We start from the raw sequence: 19,385 nt of genomic DNA on the forward strand, positions 1-19,385 counted from the left end.
TTGCGATCACCCTTCTATCATGGTTATTACTCTATCGCTTCATGCGATGGACGCATGCGATTAATAACCACAACATCCATGCGATGAGCGTACATGATCACCCTTGCAATGGTCTGGGATTCACCGCATGCGATCGGTTCCTGCGATAGCTACAAAAGATAGACGTTTTGATGCAGAATAACGCATAATATTGGGTTAGCCGAGATTTTTAATGCTGATCAACGCAAGCTCATTTTTCACATGAATTCGTAGTATAATCACCACATATTCTACTTGTTAGTCCTAATAATGCTAAATAAAAGGCTACAATAACTTGCACTTCTACCAATTATCACACCCCCAAACTTATAATCATGTTTGCCTTCAATCATGTCTTATACTTAGGAAATTCAAAATTCATCCTCTAGCTTTCCCTTTTGCGATGACCAATTTTTCAAAATATAATTCACTCATACCTCTAACCTAGGCAGCCATGCTCTCCTCAACTTTGGCTACTTCTTCAAAGAGATCTTTTCTAAGTTTAAATCTGGCAAGCCTCTGCTCAAAAACTTTTTACTTATTTCAAGCAACTTTGCTTTTAGCTTTTTACAATGCATTTATTTAAAACAATTCAAAGCTTTGCGATACATTATTAAAGTGGGGCGTTGAACCTGGCTACACTCTTCGTTTTGGCTTGCCCCCACGAGTGTCATGCGGACATCCAACTTCGGTTGCGTGCCATATTCAACTCAACTCTTGCCTTAGCTTAATTTGGGCTTGTGTCAGATACAGGAATTGCTCCTATGCATTGATCTTGGCCACTTACTTTTGTTTTGGCTTACCTGCACGGGTGTCATGCGAAGTATCCAACTACAGGTAAGTGCCTTTCACAACTTTAACTCTTATTGGTTTGGGTTTCCTCTTTGTGCAAACAGTGGAGTTTTTATTACCAAAAATATTATTATTTTTAATTATTATCATTATTATTATTATTTTCGATTTTAACATCGCAATGTGATGGATGCATTTGCTTGAACCACTGCCACACCCAAACTTAAAAAGTGGAAGTGCTCTTGTCGAAAAGCTAAAAACAAATTCATCAAGAATGCAGTAACAAATGTTTGAGCAGAAATCTACACATGATAAAACTTGGACTGTCAAACCTTGAAGAAGCTATTAAGGTGAGGTGAGCCTTGCTATGTTTAGTTAGCGAATGTAGTGAATTATAAGTATCATTAGGGATGTGATTTAATCAACGCAAAGGTAGGAAAGCGGACAAAAAAGAATTTCAAAAGGATAATGCATAAAAGATAACAAGAAAAAAATCTTTGAGTAAAATAACACTTGTGACCATTCTTTAGGATTCATGTGGTCATAGCCATGCGTTGAATGATGGAGAAGATTCTTCTACTAAAACTACGCATCAAGGAGAATTATTATCGCACCAACAAGGAGCGAACGCACACCACATCCAAGAAAGCAGCCGCAAATCCAAAACAACAATAATCAAAATAAACTAAACGAGGAAAGCAAGGTAAAGATAGAGTAGAAGATGTCCCTGAAGAAATTGGAGTGAAGCCACCGCAAGGAGTCTTCCATGCAGGATATTGATCTCAACTGCTTAGGTCAAGAGGCTCGTCCTGACCATTGGATCTTCCGACAATTGTTGGGCGTATGTTGGTCGACACGAGCTTATAACTGCTTTCAGCTCATGCGACAAATAGCCTTTCTATCTTGGGGTCAATACTGACTTTCGACACATCGCCTACACTTCAAATATTGTTTTCAACTTGGTCGCACAAGCTACAATACACCCAAGGTAAAAAAGGTGCCTAAGAAAATACAAAACTCAACAAACTATTAGCTTCCAAGTCCCCAGCAACGGCGCCAAAAACATGATGCGTGGAAAATGGAGAATAAATATGCGTGCATCTTATGATATGCATTGATATCCATGCGTCGATGGTCATGCGTTGGACTGAGATATGCAATAAGCATTAAGAATATATGCGATGACCATGCGTTCCTGCCACAAGTTTTCTTGCTCTCATGCCAAGTATAACGAGATCGCAAGTTTCTCGGGGTGATATGAGGTCAAACTCAGGGACTTGTAACTAAATGTTTCTAAGTAATGCGTTTGAGGCGATGAATAAAAGAATAAGTTAAAGGTCTATGCGCTACTCCTACTTCTAACTAAATAAATTAAGCAATGGAAGTATGACTATGAGAGTTGGTAGAGATGCGGCAACTGTTAACGCATGATAAGATGCATGGAAAAATAGATAAAATGGTAGAGGGGATGACTTCACCGCATCATTAAGCTTGATCACAAGGGTAACCCCAGCAAGCGCAAGTTATGCGATCATGCTACACACAAATTTACACATGCGATGCATATGCAAAAATGTCGATAGAACTCATTTCTAAGTATCTATTCTTGCTTATGCACACATAAGACAATACGACCGCATACCACCATATCCAATTTCTAGGATGCATGCGTTATGTAAATAGCAGATAGAACTTATGTCTAAGTTTATACTTCTTGCTTATTCAATCCTAATCTGACTCTTTCAAGCCTAGATTCTATCTTTAGACTACTCTCTCAAGTATGTCCAAATGCTGAATGATGCATACATAAGACAAGATGATCACATAAAGCATGGTTGACATAAGATTATTTCTATCTCTAGGAACACTGCTTACTTTGCTTAATGTGTTCCACTACTACTTACCCTCTTGGGCAGTTATTTGTCGCTGATCAGCTCATAGACAACTAACAGCGCGATGGGCCTGCTCTGAATCTCTGCTACTAACGGCGTGGTAGATGAAATGTCAACATCATCTTTTTTATACTCCCAGGGTATGCATTCAAGCTTGGTTTCCGAAGTACCATCGCATTCCACCAACCTTGCGATCACCCTTCTATCATGGTTATTACTCTATAGCCGCAACCTTCATGCGATTAATAGCCGCAACATCCACGTTGAGCGTACACGATCACCCTTGCGATGGTCTGGGATTCACCGCATGCGATCGGTTCCTGCGATAGCTACAAAAGATAGACATTTTGATGTAGAATAATGCATAATATTGGGTTAGCCGAGATTTTTAATGTTGATCGATGCAAGCTCACTTTTCACATGAATTCTTTGTATAATCACTGCATATTCTACTTGTGAGCCCTCATAATTGTAAATAAAAGGCTACAATAACTTGCATTTCTACCAGTTATCAAACCCTGAATCCAAAAACTCTCCACCTCGATCCAATCGAAGTGTCTTAATCCGTCTATTCAATGAATCTTCAACTTCAACCTTGAACTTTTTGAACTTTTCAAAGGATTCAAACTTCCGTTGCATCAAATAAACATACCCATACCTAGAGTAATCATCAATAAAGGTGATGAAATACCCATAGCCTCCTGGCTCGCACATTCACCGGACCACAGAGGTCGGAATGTACTAACTCTAGAGGCTCTTTGGCTCGATAACATTTTCCAAAAAAAGGTCTTTTAGTCATCTTACTCTCAAGGAAAGATTAGCACACCGATAAACAATTTTCCTCCAATTCACTTAGAAAGACATTCTTCACCAACCTCTCAATCCTATTGAGATTGATGTGCCCTCATCAAAGGTGCCAAAGTTGGGTATTTTCTTTTGGAGAAACCCGTTGAAGTTTATTTTGAGTTACGGCAGTTTTAAACATCTCTATGTTATAGAGGGAACTCGTTGCTAACGGCCTTAGCACATACAAGTTATTTTCCAGATATGTTGTACAGATTTCAACTCCATCTTTATGAATAAATACTTTATTCAATTGAAATTCAAGAGTATATTTACACTGTAACTAGCACATTATAGAAATTAAGTTTCTTTTTAACTCGGGAACTACATAAACATCATGTGAAGCAAGAAATTTCTTCCGTAAAGTCAACTGGACTCCTCCCACTACCACAGCTGAGATGACGTGCCCGATGCCTACTCAAATCATCATCTTACCAGCCTCCAGCTACCACTAGGATCTAATCCCCTGAAAAGAAGAACAAACATGATTAGTGGCGCCCGAGTCAATTATCCAGGCAGAATCATCATTCTCCACTAAACAAGCTTCCAAAACTAGTAAATCATATTTACCTTGTTTTTTTTTAGCCTTGGTCGCCTTCTTTTCCTTCAACTAGCAAGGACAATTCCTCTTTCAGTGCCCGTCCTGGTTGCAGTGGAAACACTTTTCCTTGTTCACCGGCGTTGGACGCCTACCCCACTGGGCGACAGGCTGTGGGTTAGTAGATGCCTTCCCCTTACCCTTACCACCATTCTTCTTCTTCCACTTGGTAATGTTAAAAGTAGAAGGTGCAGACTTTGTCCCTGAGGTCAAACCTCGATGGAACGTCTTTGAAGATGAAGCGACATTTGCCTCACCTCTTCTCTTCTCGTTACTTTTCAGTAAGGATTGGAATGTTTGCAACCCGGAGAGGAGAGTTGTAAGGGTATAGTTGATAATGGGTAGAAATGAACGTTATTACAGAGCAAATAAGTAAAACAATGAGGGAATGCAAGGATAAAGATAAACAATATCATGTCCAAAAGTGTTAAACTGAGAAAATTTTGATTGCATGCGCCCATCACATAAAAACATTTAATTTACTTATTTTGTGCAGGAAAAATGCATTGGCGCAAGTAAAATTGCGATCCAAGGAATTAGGCATCTGCGCGCATTGAAAGATTGCGATCGCAAAGTCATGCGATCATATGTGATCGTGAGAAGTTTCTTAAGATAGTGGCCACATAAAGACTGCGGATCAAGGTGACAGCATTATAAATCATGATGGGACTGAAAACTGATGACGGTCGAATCCGAATTTAGTTAACAAGCCGTTAAAGCCACACTGTAGCAAGTACACCCAATTTTCAGTGATCATTAATCGGTGCATCAGAGTAGGAGATGTAATGACCGCCATCATTGTAATCATTAGAGAGAAAGGCTACTTCACCTTGAGCTCTATAAATACCGAAGGCCACCATTGTAAAGAAAGAAAACAAGTTAGATCATATACAAGATAGAGAGTTGTTAATCTGTTCATACTTATACTTAGGAGACGGAGACGAGTTAAGAGGCGAAGAAACCGATAGATCATTCTCGGACAGCTCGAGAGACCGCCGGAAAGTGCTACAAAGGGAGAGAGGGCCAACACTTGTAAAAGAAGGATATTCATATGGACAAAGTTGGAATGAAAAAGACAGTGTAAAAGGCCACGGAAGCAAGACATTGCTACCGGGCTTCTTATCTCTATATTCTATTGTTATTCTGTATTCTACATTTTATTTAAAGAAAATGGAAATCTAATTTCAACTTATGTTCAATCTCTCCATACTTCGCATGAGTAACGAAATTTCCGAATGGGTTAAGAAGTACTTAGCTAGCATGACCTAAGATTTACATTTTATGTGATCATCCTGTCTTATGTATGCGACGTTCACCCTTAACAGATACTTGAGGGAGTAGTCTAAAGATAGAATCTAGACTTGAGAGACTCAGATTAGAATCTAGGCTTGAGAGATTCAGATTAGAACCGCATAAGCAAGAGATATAAATATAGACATAAGTTCTATTGCTATTAACGCATCGTATGCACCCTGGAAATAGGATATGATAGTATGCGGTCACCTTGTGTATGTGTGCATCATTCATCATCGCATATACGAAAATAGAGGCTTAGACATAAGTCCTATCGACATTTTCATATACATCGCATGCATCCTAGAAATAGGAAATAGGGCATTTGTATTGAGAGATGACATGTTGTTGTTTGTGTGTAGCGTCATCGCATAACTTGTACGCAATCTTAAGAAGTGTTAGCTAAACCCCTTCTCAACCCGTTCATCGCATACTCATTGTAACTCTCAATTTCATCAACTCTTTATTCGAACTTCGTCATATAGGAAATATACTTAATCAAAACACCATCCAACTTATTTGTTTTCACCACCGCAAGGGAATCAAATTTATTGTCTCATATTTACTCAATAGTCCCTGTGTTCGACCTTGGACTTACCAAGAAACCTAGTGAGGCTTATACTTGGGTCTTATTAAGAAAACTTGCATGTGAAACGCATAACACATCACTCCAACTCATACCATAATCGCATCACAATTTACAACGCATCAATAGTCCACTTTGTTAAGAATCGCATTGTTAACAAAGTGCAGGAAGCTATCCGACAACGAATGTAGGATAATGCTAACCTGGCTGCCCTCATCGATCCGAGACCCATCCATCTTCGTCACATTGAAGTGCACCATCATGTTAAGCACATGTTCTCAAACAGAGGTGCCTTCCTCCATTTTGGAGTTGAAGATGCATTTGAGAGTCTCGTGCTTGAGCTGTCCAGATGGTGGTCTGAACATCCCCCACAAGGACTTCATGATCTTACGCGCTGAGACCATGGGCTCATACTTGTTGTCCAAAATGTCGTTAAGACAGGCCAAGATATAGGCTCGAGCCTTCTCATTCACCCATGTTCAATACTCGTAGGCCTCCTGAACATTTTGAGCGACGTTAGGAGGTGGAATAAGAGGACACTTCTCCATAAGGATGAACATGAGATCATCGATGATTAGTATTGTTATGATCATGTGTTTCCAACTAGCGTAATTCTCACCAGTCAATTTATCGGTGCTTAGTAGAGCTAAAGTGGCGGTAGCCATAAATCCGTATCTGAAAATAGAACAAACTTAATAAGTCTATTCAATACCATAACATCAATTTTAGTTTTAGGAAAATAGTTTCGAATTACCCTAAGTGAAAAAGACTTTTATTTCACAATGATGCCTTAGCGAGGTAGGACAAACGTCACTGGTGGGGTGATCAGATGCCATTTCACTTGGATGAGACACTTTCAACCATTAGGCAAAAACAACTCTTGTAAATGCATCTAACAGGCACCATTCGTTCGGTCCAAAACTATTAACCTTTAACAATTCCGCGTAAGTGTAACCCCTCATCTTCGACCCTAGAGTCCGGCCCTAATGTGCTCACCGTAGGAAAAAAGTAGATTAGGACAAGAGACTAAAGCGATCTTATCCTATACAAGATATTAGATAAAGAAATGTGCAAAACTGCCATCCTATAGGGGGACACTCCTAGGGTTCCTCGAGGCGATACACAGAAACTTTATCCAACCTAACAAGAGAGACCATAGGATATGTAATCGCACGTCGCACTCTCACTTACTATGAACATTCTCTCCATCCACCTTGATATTGACCTACCCAAACACCATCCTTTAGAGGGACATTCCCAGGGTGCCACAAGGCCGAGGATAAATCTCACAGTGTGGACAATAAAGGAGAAATGCAAAGAAGTTTAAATGAAGTATCAGATACCCCCAGTACTTCCCACTGAATGTTCTACCTAGGGGTTCATTAACTTAGACCATCCGGCTACTGATTTTAATCTAAGTCAGTTTAATTTGCTAAAAAACAACTCATCTTTGAAATTAAACAAGTTCAAGTAGTCACATTAAACTCTTTAATGGATTGTCCTCAAATTTGCTTGCATGCATCAAATCTATCTAATTCACCTTTCCAAGTAGGTTCCCAAGTAGAGGTGTTCTGTTTCTGTCACTTTAAATACCCCAGCCTAGACAAAACCCGCCTTAGACAAAGGTCCCTTGTAGATAGATTTTTTGCACTTTAACCTTTTATTAGTGAATTTAATCCTATTAAACTAATTCAAAGATTAAAGCCTAAGTTGCTAATCATATTAGAACCGTGATCTTAGTTCTATCTCCACCAAGTTTTAAAACATTTTTAAAACCATGATTCAAGTCTAAGTTCGCATGCATGTCTTTCTTATTGATTTTAGTTCTAATTTCCCTTATAACACTTATAAAAGAAACAACCAAAACCCATGCACATTGTCATGCACAACTAGGTATTTATAACTCTTATAAATTTAACCTATGTGTCATGCTTCATGCAATGTCCATTCATTACTACATTAACTTTTATAAACTTGTAGTGAACTAACAAACATGCTTCCATACACCCTTATACTATAAAACTTAAAATATAAAGATGATGCATGTCTATGCTTAATGCATGCATAAATATAACTCTTATATTATATGATGCATGAGCATGGTCTTATGTAATTTAAATCATGCAAACTTTAATCATAACTCATAGAGATGATGCATGACCAATGCATAACCTAAGGTGGGATTTCAACTATATGACATACCATATAACATATAAGCAAACATACATCCTATGTACATTCACCAAAGACTAATGGACCGGGATGAAAAGCCTCAAAACTAGAAATAAAATTCTATCTATTACATAACTTCATCGAGCAAACTGGTTCACAGGCAAACTGGGTCTTCAACCGCCCAGGCGAAACCTCCCTGGTCGTTTAGTAAACTGGTTGAGTATCCATAATCGTTTAGCAATGATCGAGTACCATTTACAATGTGATGAAGCATGAGGCACTCGATCGTTTAGCCCACCAAATACAAACACACAAGTCTAAACGATCATTTAAATGACGACGTTGCTATGAAGCACAATTGTCTAGGCGATCATAGAACAAGTGCTTAAAGTAACATTTTACTCTGCTATCGTGTAGTCAGTAACTAAGCGATGAAGATTGCTAAGCTATACGATCTTTTAGTGCGCGCGTGTCGACCTTGCTAACGAGTATCTGATGATCGCTTACCCCATCATTTACACGACCTCACCAATGGTTGTTCGTCTTCATCCTCGAAGTATAGTGCAACTTCTTGCCTAGAAGCCTCATCACGACCATCTCACAGTGACTCAAACTCTTTAAATTACAGACTTAATAACAAGTTAATATGTCCAAAAACACAGGGGCCCTTACAATTAACTTTGAATGTAAAAGAATTAAATAACAAGAGGCATCATCCCAGAAAACTCCATTAATCCACATCCACAAAACAATTTAACATTTAAATAGAATGTAGATATGCTTCACCCACCAAGAGTGTAAATGCTATTCTATACAACAATGGATTTGGAATATCAGAACCTGACTCTAATACCAATTGAAGGAACTCTTATCAAAGAGGACCTATGAACGGAAGCAAGATCGTTCCAATTTCATAATGACAGAAATAATGCATTCATAAACATACAACAACTTATGCGTCTACTAACAAATTACGGCATGCTTTTAATAATAAATAACAAAGGAACAAGAGACTCACCTTTGAAGAACTTTTCTTCTCTGTATCTCTCGCTCTCGTCAAGACCAACAACTCTCGTTGTCGCAGTGCATGCCAAGCCAATAGTCTACCAAATCTCATTGTCACTCACCAATGAATGGTCTTCTACACGAACAAGTAGCAATGAGGACACCACCACTAAGTGACCTTGGTATTCTCGGAGTGAGAATCCATAAGGTGTGGCCTTTGTTGGATTTGGTAAAGGGAAGGAGGAAACACGATCGTATTCAACGACCAAGTAAGTGGGAGAGATTTTATGTCTATCGTATAGATGGATGCTTGATCGTTTAGAAATAGGTGCACGATTGTTTAGATAATCAGGTCTAATCGTTTAGACGATCATTTAGGTAATATCGCTCTCACGTGCGATCACTTAGTATAAACTACACAATCATTTAGCTTGACTGTGCGTGTACATGATCATTTAGGAAAACTTGAGCTATCGTGTAAGCTCTCGTTAACTACACGATAGGCAGTGTACAACTTTGAAGGGATTATCCGATCTCTTGCAAAATGAAAACCATTTTCATTTTATCCTTCAGTTATGAAAAACTGAATGCAACCTTCCACTTTCATGCACGGTTATGGAGAAAACCACCAACAATTATCTCATAATCGTTCAAGCCTCAGAATCAGCCCTTAAGGGAGCAATCTAACTACTTACCCCTGTTTTGGGGAAGGAGTAAATTCCATCTTGTATAGATGAGTTCCCAACTCCAAAATCAGACGAATCCTCAAAGTGGTAGGTTTGAGTCGACAGTCTGGCCACTCGCACCCATGCAAATCAAAAAACTGCCCTCAAAGGCAGGAGTTCCCAACTTACACAGAATTGAGGTCATGTTACCTATGGTCATCCTAGTGAAGTGAAGTCTCTGTCATGAACAATGTTATATAACGAGACTATAACACTTTGTGGTCCGGTCTTATACAAACTTCTTTGCATAGGATGCACCTGCCCGCATGTCTCTACATGAATGATCAGGATCAGACCATCTATAGCAAGTCACAACACTTGTAACTCTTCTACAAAGCGGGCCGCACCCGTAGTGTCACCAGGATAAGGTATCCCTCCTATATCCATATACTACATACCATTTTGGTTATCATTTGAGGCATGATCCACCTGTATGTCTCCACATACATGCTTAAGTTACAACAATAATCAGGGATCTTAGTTTATTGGTTTGTGGTAAAGCAAATAAAACATCTCATGTTTCATAGACAACAGTGAAGAAAATATCATATATTATTACATCATAAATGTTTGTTCAATACAATGTTTACAAACTACAGAACTCAACAAGAGCTTAGGGCATCATCCCCAATAACTAAAGCAATTGCAGTTCCTCCTACCTATTGTCTCACTAGTTGTATTCCCTTCCTGTGGGTTGGGTAGAAATATATGTTGATGTGTAGATGATTTTGATGTTTAATGCTATATCTATGAAAACTATTGTAGGTTTAAGTATTATTTTGGTTATTATACTTTCAGCTTTTGTTTAGTCCATATGCTTTTAACTTTCGTTAATCTTAGTCATTCTACTTTCAATATATATATTTTAGTTCTTGTATTTTTAAGAAGTTACTATTTTGATCTTATTTTTTTACCAAAATTTTAGGATGACACTTCAATCACTAAATCTCTTAGTACTTAGTCACAAAGTTGTATTAAAGGGTATTTTCATTACGTATAAATTTTTGTTAAATATATATAAATATAAATTAAAATGGTCGCTTTCAAAAGTGCAAGGTCAAAGTTGACGTTTTGAAAATACGAAGACTAAAATTAATAAAAATTGAAAGTTAAGGGACCAAAAATAATATTTGAAACCATAATTGTAATTTATGTTTTGCAGTCACAAAATGAAATTTTTTTTGGTCTGTCTAAAGTACATCCCATCCCTATGACCTTATAGTAGTTTGAAAGTTAGATATTTGTCCATACAATTCTATTGCTTTTAAAATGCATTTCCTATCTTTGTGATAATTTTTTTAGTTTAATGGAGTGGGAGATTCAAATCACAGATCTTTTGTTTATTTGCACGTACTTATACCAATTGAGTTAATCTCATTTTGGCTTTAAAAATATGACATGCTCTCGGATCTAGGACAATAATGAAGAATGCAAGTGCCTTGGAGCTTGTCTTTTTCAGTTGAAGTTCTTTTACCGAAACTCACAGTTTCATTTTCAATAGTTTCCATTATACTCTTTTTTCACATCATTTAATGTTTGGTTATAAATTGATATATATATTGAATGCTCTTGCTCCTTTTATTATTTAAAACTAACCATTGTTTTATATTTCATCTCACTTTTATTGCACTTTCAACGAAAATTAAGGTATTTCTTTTCATACATGGTAGAAAATTTTCATGTGGCCTCATCGAATAATTTGTTATAATTAATAGGGGTATTCAAATGATCTGAACAACCCGGATTATCCAACTCAAAATGTAAAGTTTGTATTCGGTTAGTTTTGTTCTTGGATTGAGTTGGATCGTAGGTTGGCTAAAAAAATTTGGGTTGACCTAATCCAAGTCGGACTTTATATATGTATGTTCTTTGTTTAAAGTTTGATTAATTTGTGATTTTTTAATATTTTTTTAAAAAAATTGTTATGATATTTATCATTGTCTGAAGTTTGTAATAAACATCATAGATATTTGATATTTAAGCTTTAGTACAATCATTGTTTTTATTATTTATAAGATTGATTGAATGTCATGAAATGAGGATACCATTCACTGGTTCTTGCTTTGATATCTTTCCTGATACTGAATCGGGATTATGCTATTTTATCTACTACATGAACATATATGATTCCCAAAAATAACAAATTTATAAAAGATTTGACTTTGGGGGCATTCCAAAAATCGAACTTGAGACCTTTCACATCCAAAGCAAGAATTATATCACTAGTTCAAATGCCCTACTCATGATAGTATATCCAAATTTTTAAAGATCTCTTCATCATTATTTTATAAATTCCATTTTTATCCATCAAAGACCGTAAAATATTAACAAATCTCTTTGGCTTTGGTCGTGATTGATCAATAAAGAATGTGTGACATTAATGAAATCTATGTGCCTATATTATTAATTTTATACCTTTTAGATCTAGATAGCTGCAAAGTTTGACTAATCTCAAACTTGTCATAAAGGAGTAGGTACAATCAATTGGGAAGAGGAGAAAACGTTGTTGGAAGTCGGTCCCCCAATGCAAATTTTAGTTTGACAGTTACACTTGTGCTACACATTTTGAGCACACAAGTAAAACAAATATAGAATGCTAAGATTTGATTAAAATATTAGAATATTATTAGTATAATATTAAATTTACCTTCACCCATCAATTTAAGTTTTTGGATCAATCGGTGATTTAACTATTACACATTAGTTGAATTTCCTTCCTATTGGATGGACAGAAATATATGGTAAAAATATTTATGATTTTCAATGCTAGATCTATGAAAACTACCGTAGGTTAAAATATTATTTTGGTTATTATATTTTCGGCTTTGGTTTATTTTGGTCCATATACTTTCAAATTTTGTAAATTTTTAGTGATTATATTTTCAATACATATGTTTTGGTCCTTTGTACATGTAAGAAGGGACTATTTTGATCTCATTTTTTTCTACCATTTTGAGAATCACATTTCAATCACTAAATCTCTCTAAAACTTGGCCGTAAATTTATATTAATGGTTTTCATGGTATATAAAATTTGTGTTGATTTTTTGAAAATAGTGAGGTACATTAAAATGGTAGTTTTTAAAAGTACAAGAATGAAAATTGACATTTTAAAAGACTAAAATTAACAAAAAGTTGAAAATACAATTCAAAGTAGAATTTAAAATAATTATGGTAATTTTTGTTTTTGAGTCAGAAAATCAGGGTACATTAAAATGAACTCGAACCTCTCACACCCTAAGAGAGAATCATACCAATATTGATAGATTAACAACTATATTTTTCAATAAACCAGGGTTATGTTATTGCTTCATATGAAGCATTCACCAGTTCCTCCTACCCATGATCTCATTAGTTGAATTTCCTCCCTATGGGATGGACAAAAATATATGGTGAAAATGGATATTTATGATTTTCAATGCTAGATCTATGAAAACTACCGTAGGTTTAAATATTATTTTGGTTATTATATTTTCGACTTTGGTTCATTTTGGTCCATATACTTTCAAATTTTGTAAAATTTTAATCATTGTATTTTCAATGCATATGTTTTGGTCCTTTGTACTTGTAAGAAGGGACTATTTTGATCTCATTTTCTTCTACCAAAATTTTGAGGATCACATTTCAATTACTAAATCTCTCTAAAACTTAGCCGTAAATGTTGAGTTTTATGTCCTAAAAACTCGCAGTTTGTAAAATAATAAACATTTTCTATTATCAGTATACTTGTTGTTGATCTCATCAATTGTATGAAAGTCTAAATCCAATAAACTAAGACCCATAACTATTGTATGAGTACTAGAACTTTATGTGGTGACATAAGAGTGGATCGCGTTCCAGTAAATAGTCAAAATGATCTATAGTACATGAATGAGATTAGGTACCTTATTCTGGTAACATCATTGGATGTGGCCTACTCTGTAGTTGTTACAAAGAGTTGTAAAGTACTACATACGATGTGATCCTAATTTGAACATGTTATGACATGAGGAGTGGGGGCGTCCTGTGCAATGAATTTGCATAAGATCAGGACCAAGAAATAAGTTTCTCTTACTTTATAACGTTGTTTACTATTTAAGACTGACTATTTCACCTAGATGACCTAGGTAACTCGATTTTAATCCTGAACTAACTATAAACTCCTGTTTATTCGGGATTGCCCTTAGATTTGCATAGTTGAGGGTTGGCTCAACAGCGTCGGCTCAATAAGACTCCCATTTCAGGGGTAAGACAGGATAGATAACTAAGGACATAGGGTGCAAGACGGAGTTCATGCCTACCCGATTAAGGGATAGGAGAAAGGTTGTTCTCTCAAGTACTAAATCCAGGTCTTGAATAAGGGGCCCCACCCTCTCACTTGATGGAGAGAGTTTAGTTTGGTGATTGGATCACAAACTAGTTGTTCATTAGAGGATCAATAGGGACTTGAGAAATAAGACGTAATCTCTAGGGTGAAACAGATATTTGACCCAGCCATTATTACGAACAACCTGTGAAGGGTCGATTTACTGAATATGGTTAAATCATGTGGACATAATAAATCTACAGTGAGGGGAGTGCAACTATGGGCTTTAGTGGAGTGACTCATTAATTAACGAATGGAGATTAATTTGGTCTAATAAGTTTAGCCAATTAATCTTAGATCGTTGGAGCCCATGATCTGTAGGTCCGCGAGGTCCCCCAACTAGCTCGTAACGGACTAGCTCTAGAATAGTGTGATAAGTTAATTTGAATCGTTCAAATTAGAATTAAGGGAATTAGTAATTATATGAGATATAATTACATGTTTAATTTTAGAATTAAACGGAATAGGAGAATTTAAGATGGATATGTGTTAAAATTAATTTAATATTTGATATTAAATTAATTATGTTTTATTTAATAATTAATTTATGAAATTAATTAAATTTTCATTTTTAAAATCGAAATAGATTTTATAAAATCAAATTTTGATTTTTAGTTAAAATTGGAAAATTGAAAACAATACATACAAAATGGAAAAAGAAGTTTTTCTATTATCCATCACCTAAGTAGCTCATTCAAATGTCATTATCTTGGTCTTGTCTTCTTCAAGCATGAGCTGCAACTCATACAACTTTTTTCTTTGCTTGTTGATTTGTAATATAATGAAGAGATTGGAGTGAAAATCGGGCATGCAATCCATAGAGATTTTGAGAGAAAAACGGGTTCGAAGAAAGAGTTCTTATGGTAGTTTTTAAAAATACAAAGACAAAAATTGACGTTTTAAAAGACTAAAATTAACAAAAAGTTGAAAATACAATTCAAAGTAGAATTTAAAATAATTGGGTAATTTTTGTTTTGGAGTTACAGAGAAAAAAAGTGTCTTTGTTCTTGCGGCTGATTCAGAATTTTTTAGGCTTAAAAATCTAAATACAAAAAACGAGGCATTCCGAGAATTGAACTCGGGACCTCTCGCACCCTAAGCGAGAATCATACCACTAGACCAAATGCCCACGATTGATAAAGATTAGTAGTTTAAGAAATTTTGAAAGCTATATGATTCTGAGAAAAGAAAATTTATAAAAAGTTATGTCAAGGCATTTTGAGAATCAAACTTGAGACCTCTCGCATCCAAAGCGAGAATCATACCACTAGACCAACCGTCTTATTAAATAGTAGAATATCAATATTTTTTCTTATTAAATATCTCACGACCGATCAATAAAGAAAGTGGAATTAATGAAATCTATGTGCTAACATTATCATTATATGCCTTTTAGATCTAGACAACTGCAAAGTTTGAATATTTTCAACTTTGTTATACAGGAGTAGGTACAATCAATTGGGAGACAAAAAAAAATACTTTTCAAAATTAATCCTTAATGCAAATTTTAGTTTGACAGTTTCACTTGAACTACACATTTTGAGCACACGAGTAAAGCAAATATAGAATGCTAAGATTTGGTTAGACATGTTGATTGATTAACATCTATATTTTCAGTACCTAAGGGTTATGTTATTTCTTCTTACTAAAGATTTATAGTTCCTTCTACCTAAGGTCTCATTAGTTGAATTCCCTTCTTGTGGGTTGGGTAGAAATAAATTGTGATGTGGATGATTATGATGTTCAATGTTGTATCTATGAAAATTTTCAAGTTTAAACGTGTATTTAGAATACATTGTCAAGTGTTTAATTTAAAAAATAAATCATTTTGAAAGAAATTTGAGTATCTGATAACTATTTAAAATAACTTTTCAATTGTATTTCAATTCATTTTTATCAAAAGTGTTTAAAAAAATGAGTTTTTTAAAAAACATTTTTTTCTCAAATCTATCCAAACAAGCTCAAATTATTATTTGGATTACTGTACTTTCAGCTTTGGTTTATTTTGGTTCATATACTTTCAACTTTTATTAATTTTAGTCATTGTACTTTTAATACCTATATTTTGGTCCTTGTAATCGTAAGAAGTTACTATTATGATCTCATTTTTCCTGTCAAAATTTTGGGATAACGTTTCAATCACTCAATCCCTTTAGCCTTAAATTTGTATTAAAGGGTTTCATTGTGTATAAAATTTATTTTATTTTTTTGCAAATAGAGATCAAATTGGTCGTTTTTAGAAGTACAAGGACCAATACTAATGTTTTAAAAACAATAATACTAAAATTAAAAAAAGTTGGAAGTACAATTCAAAATACTATATAAAATAATAATAGTAATTTTTGTTTTGCAGTCTCAAAATGAGAAAAAAGATTGTCTTTTTCTAAAATACATCCCATCCCATGACCTTATAGCAGCAGTGTGAAAGTTAGATATTTATCCCCATAGTTTTGTTGTTTATAAAATGCATTTCCTGCATTTGTAATAATTGGTAGAGTAGGATCTAGGAAAATAATGAATAAAGCATATACTTTGGAGCTCGTGGTTTTTAGTTAAACCCGTAAGATTAGTCGAGGTATGTGTAAGCTGATCCAGACACTCATCGATATATATATATATAAAGTCTACATGGTTTTCATAATTCTATTACAATTTGTTTACCTCATTTAATACTTGGCCAGACATTGACATATATATTGAATGTTCTTGCTCTTAGTTGGGATTCTTTTGACTTGTATAAAATGGGATTATCATTTAAATCTGTTAAATCTTCTTTTAGGTTTATATAATTTCTGTTTGTCTTATATTTTCATGTCACTTTATGCCATTTTCAGTCTTAGGGAAAACTGTTAGCTTCATTGCTGTGTTGCGTTGGATGTAGTCTTAAAAAGTTGCATACTCTCTAGTATCTCTAAATATAAATTCAAGGTATTTCTTTCTCATATATCTAAGATGTGGATTTCTTTTCTTACCTATGTCTCTCTCCTATTTTTAATTAAAGTAATTTGTTGATAATTAGATGTAGAAAAATGATAAAAGAGTAATAAAACTTGAGATAAAAAATGAGGCATTCCAAGAATTCACACACTAAGCGAGAATCATAACACTAGATTAAATGACCTATGTTGATAAAAGAATCTACGTTTCCTACTCATTTTTGTTGTTTTGTATTATATCAAGAAACAAAGATAGTGTTTCTTTTAGGGGTATTCAAATAATCCGTACAACTCAGATTACCCAAACCAAAATTTTAGGGTTGGGTTGGGTTGGGTTAGTTTTGTTCTTGGGTTGGGTTGAATTTTTCTATTTTTATTGGGTTGGGTTGGGTTGGGTTGTGGGTTGGCTAAAAAAACAAGGGATTGAAATGCCTTAAGAATAGACACATATTTAACCCTCACCTACGTGTTATATATATATATATATATATATATATATATATGTATGTATGTATTTCTCTCTTCTCCATACACTATCTCCCATGCATATTCTCTCTCCCATACATATGTTCTCTCTCCCCCAATAATATATTTCATATATTCTCTCCCCTATAATTCACAACCATTTCTTCCTTTTCCCTCTCTTTTCTCCTTCCCCTCCTTCTCTTTTCTCCTTCTGGCGATGTAAGTTGTAGGTGGTAGACGAAAGCATGGGGCGGATTGTTGGCTCGACATGAGGTGACACGAATGACTTGGGATAAATCGACGGTGACAGGTTGAACAGATTCGATTTACGACACAATAGGACGAGCAAATCCGGTCGACAACGACAGGGAGAGAGATCCATGGCAGCCATGGCTGAAGAAGAAGAAGAATGAAGATGGAGGGTTATGTATTATAAACCCCCATAGGAAGATGAACTTTGTTTTTTTTTTTCCTATTTTTTATATATACTGTGATATACACGTACTTTTTTTTAGCTTTTGTACGAAATTTGATATATACAGTGGTATATGTATCCGTTTGTTTGATATAAACAAGTGTTTTTATTTGGATTTATTGTATTATGATATATATACTGTGGTGTAAATGGAATTTATGAAGATTTATATACTGTAGTATATTTCATATATTGGTTTATACTGTGATTTATGTTAAGCATCGAGTCAATCTCTAATTTATAAACTGTAGTATATTTCATATATTGGTTAGAATATTTTCAAATACCTAAGAAAGTGTTCTAAGGTATATATAAAATAATCATAAATTCGTCAAAATGTTCTAAAGTATACTTAAAATAACCATTAATTCGTAGAAAAAACCCAATAAATTGATACGTACAAATAAACAATGGAATATATTACATGTATAAGTGAACAAACAATGAAATATTTCACATAATAACAAAAATGAACATGACAAACGAAATAGAAAATAAAATCATATTAAATATCATTTTCTCTCTCCAAATGAAAATGAAAAAAATATATCAAATATATTATATTTCTATAGTCGAAGAAGAAAAAATAATTATAATAAGTTGCATTATATTGTAATTTATGTACGCCCTTAGCGTTTGAAATCGTAGCATTTTCTACCATGCAAAACAAAATTGGAAACACATTGTTTGGGGCATTCCGAGAATTGAACTCGGGACCTCTCGCACCCAAAGTGAGAATCATACCACTAGACCAAATGCCCTTATGAAAATTGAAAGCTTAAGGTTGGTTTAATATTGTTTATTGATAAATAAAGTTGACATTAATGAAACCCATGTGCAAATATTAATAATAGGTCTTCTTCTACTTTTAGATCTAAACAGCTGCAAAATCAAATGTGATCATTCTCAATTTGTTTGTATATGTATAGGTTACAACTTACACGCTACAAGAAAATTGACAAAAAAACATTTAATAGATCTTCGATACATTTTTTTTAAAAGGTTATCTCAACCTTTGAAAAGTATCGAAATAGATGAAAAAACTTTTTCAAAGGTTTACTAACCTTCAAAAAGTATTATTTTTCAAAAGTTGATTAACTTTCGAAAATTATTATTTTTCAAAGGTTATATATCTTCGATAATTGTCAAATTATTTATCAATAATTATTTATTATCAAGTAGTCTTTTTCGAAAGTTTTCATTATTTTTAAAGGCTTATCATGTTATTTTCAAAAATTTTA

The 19,385-nt window shown here is 34.6% G+C and overlaps 2 non-coding genes across 2 annotated transcripts; both read right to left on the reverse strand.

The window, feature by feature from the left end:
* Nucleotides 1-15,325: 15,325 nt before the first annotated feature.
* Nucleotides 15,326-15,397, reverse strand: TRNAP-AGG. The gene has a single exon. It is a non-coding gene; the product is annotated as a tRNA-Pro (tRNA).
* A 3,436-nt stretch (nucleotides 15,398-18,833) lies between these two features.
* TRNAP-UGG lies at nucleotides 18,834-18,905 on the reverse strand. The gene has a single exon. It is a non-coding gene; the product is annotated as a tRNA-Pro (tRNA).
* Between the last annotated feature and the right edge of the window lie 480 nt (nucleotides 18,906-19,385).

Source organism: Benincasa hispida, chromosome 5, assembly GCF_009727055.1.
Source record: "Benincasa hispida cultivar B227 chromosome 5, ASM972705v1, whole genome shotgun sequence".
In the NCBI taxonomy this organism is placed as follows: domain Eukaryota; kingdom Viridiplantae; phylum Streptophyta; class Magnoliopsida; order Cucurbitales; family Cucurbitaceae; genus Benincasa; species Benincasa hispida.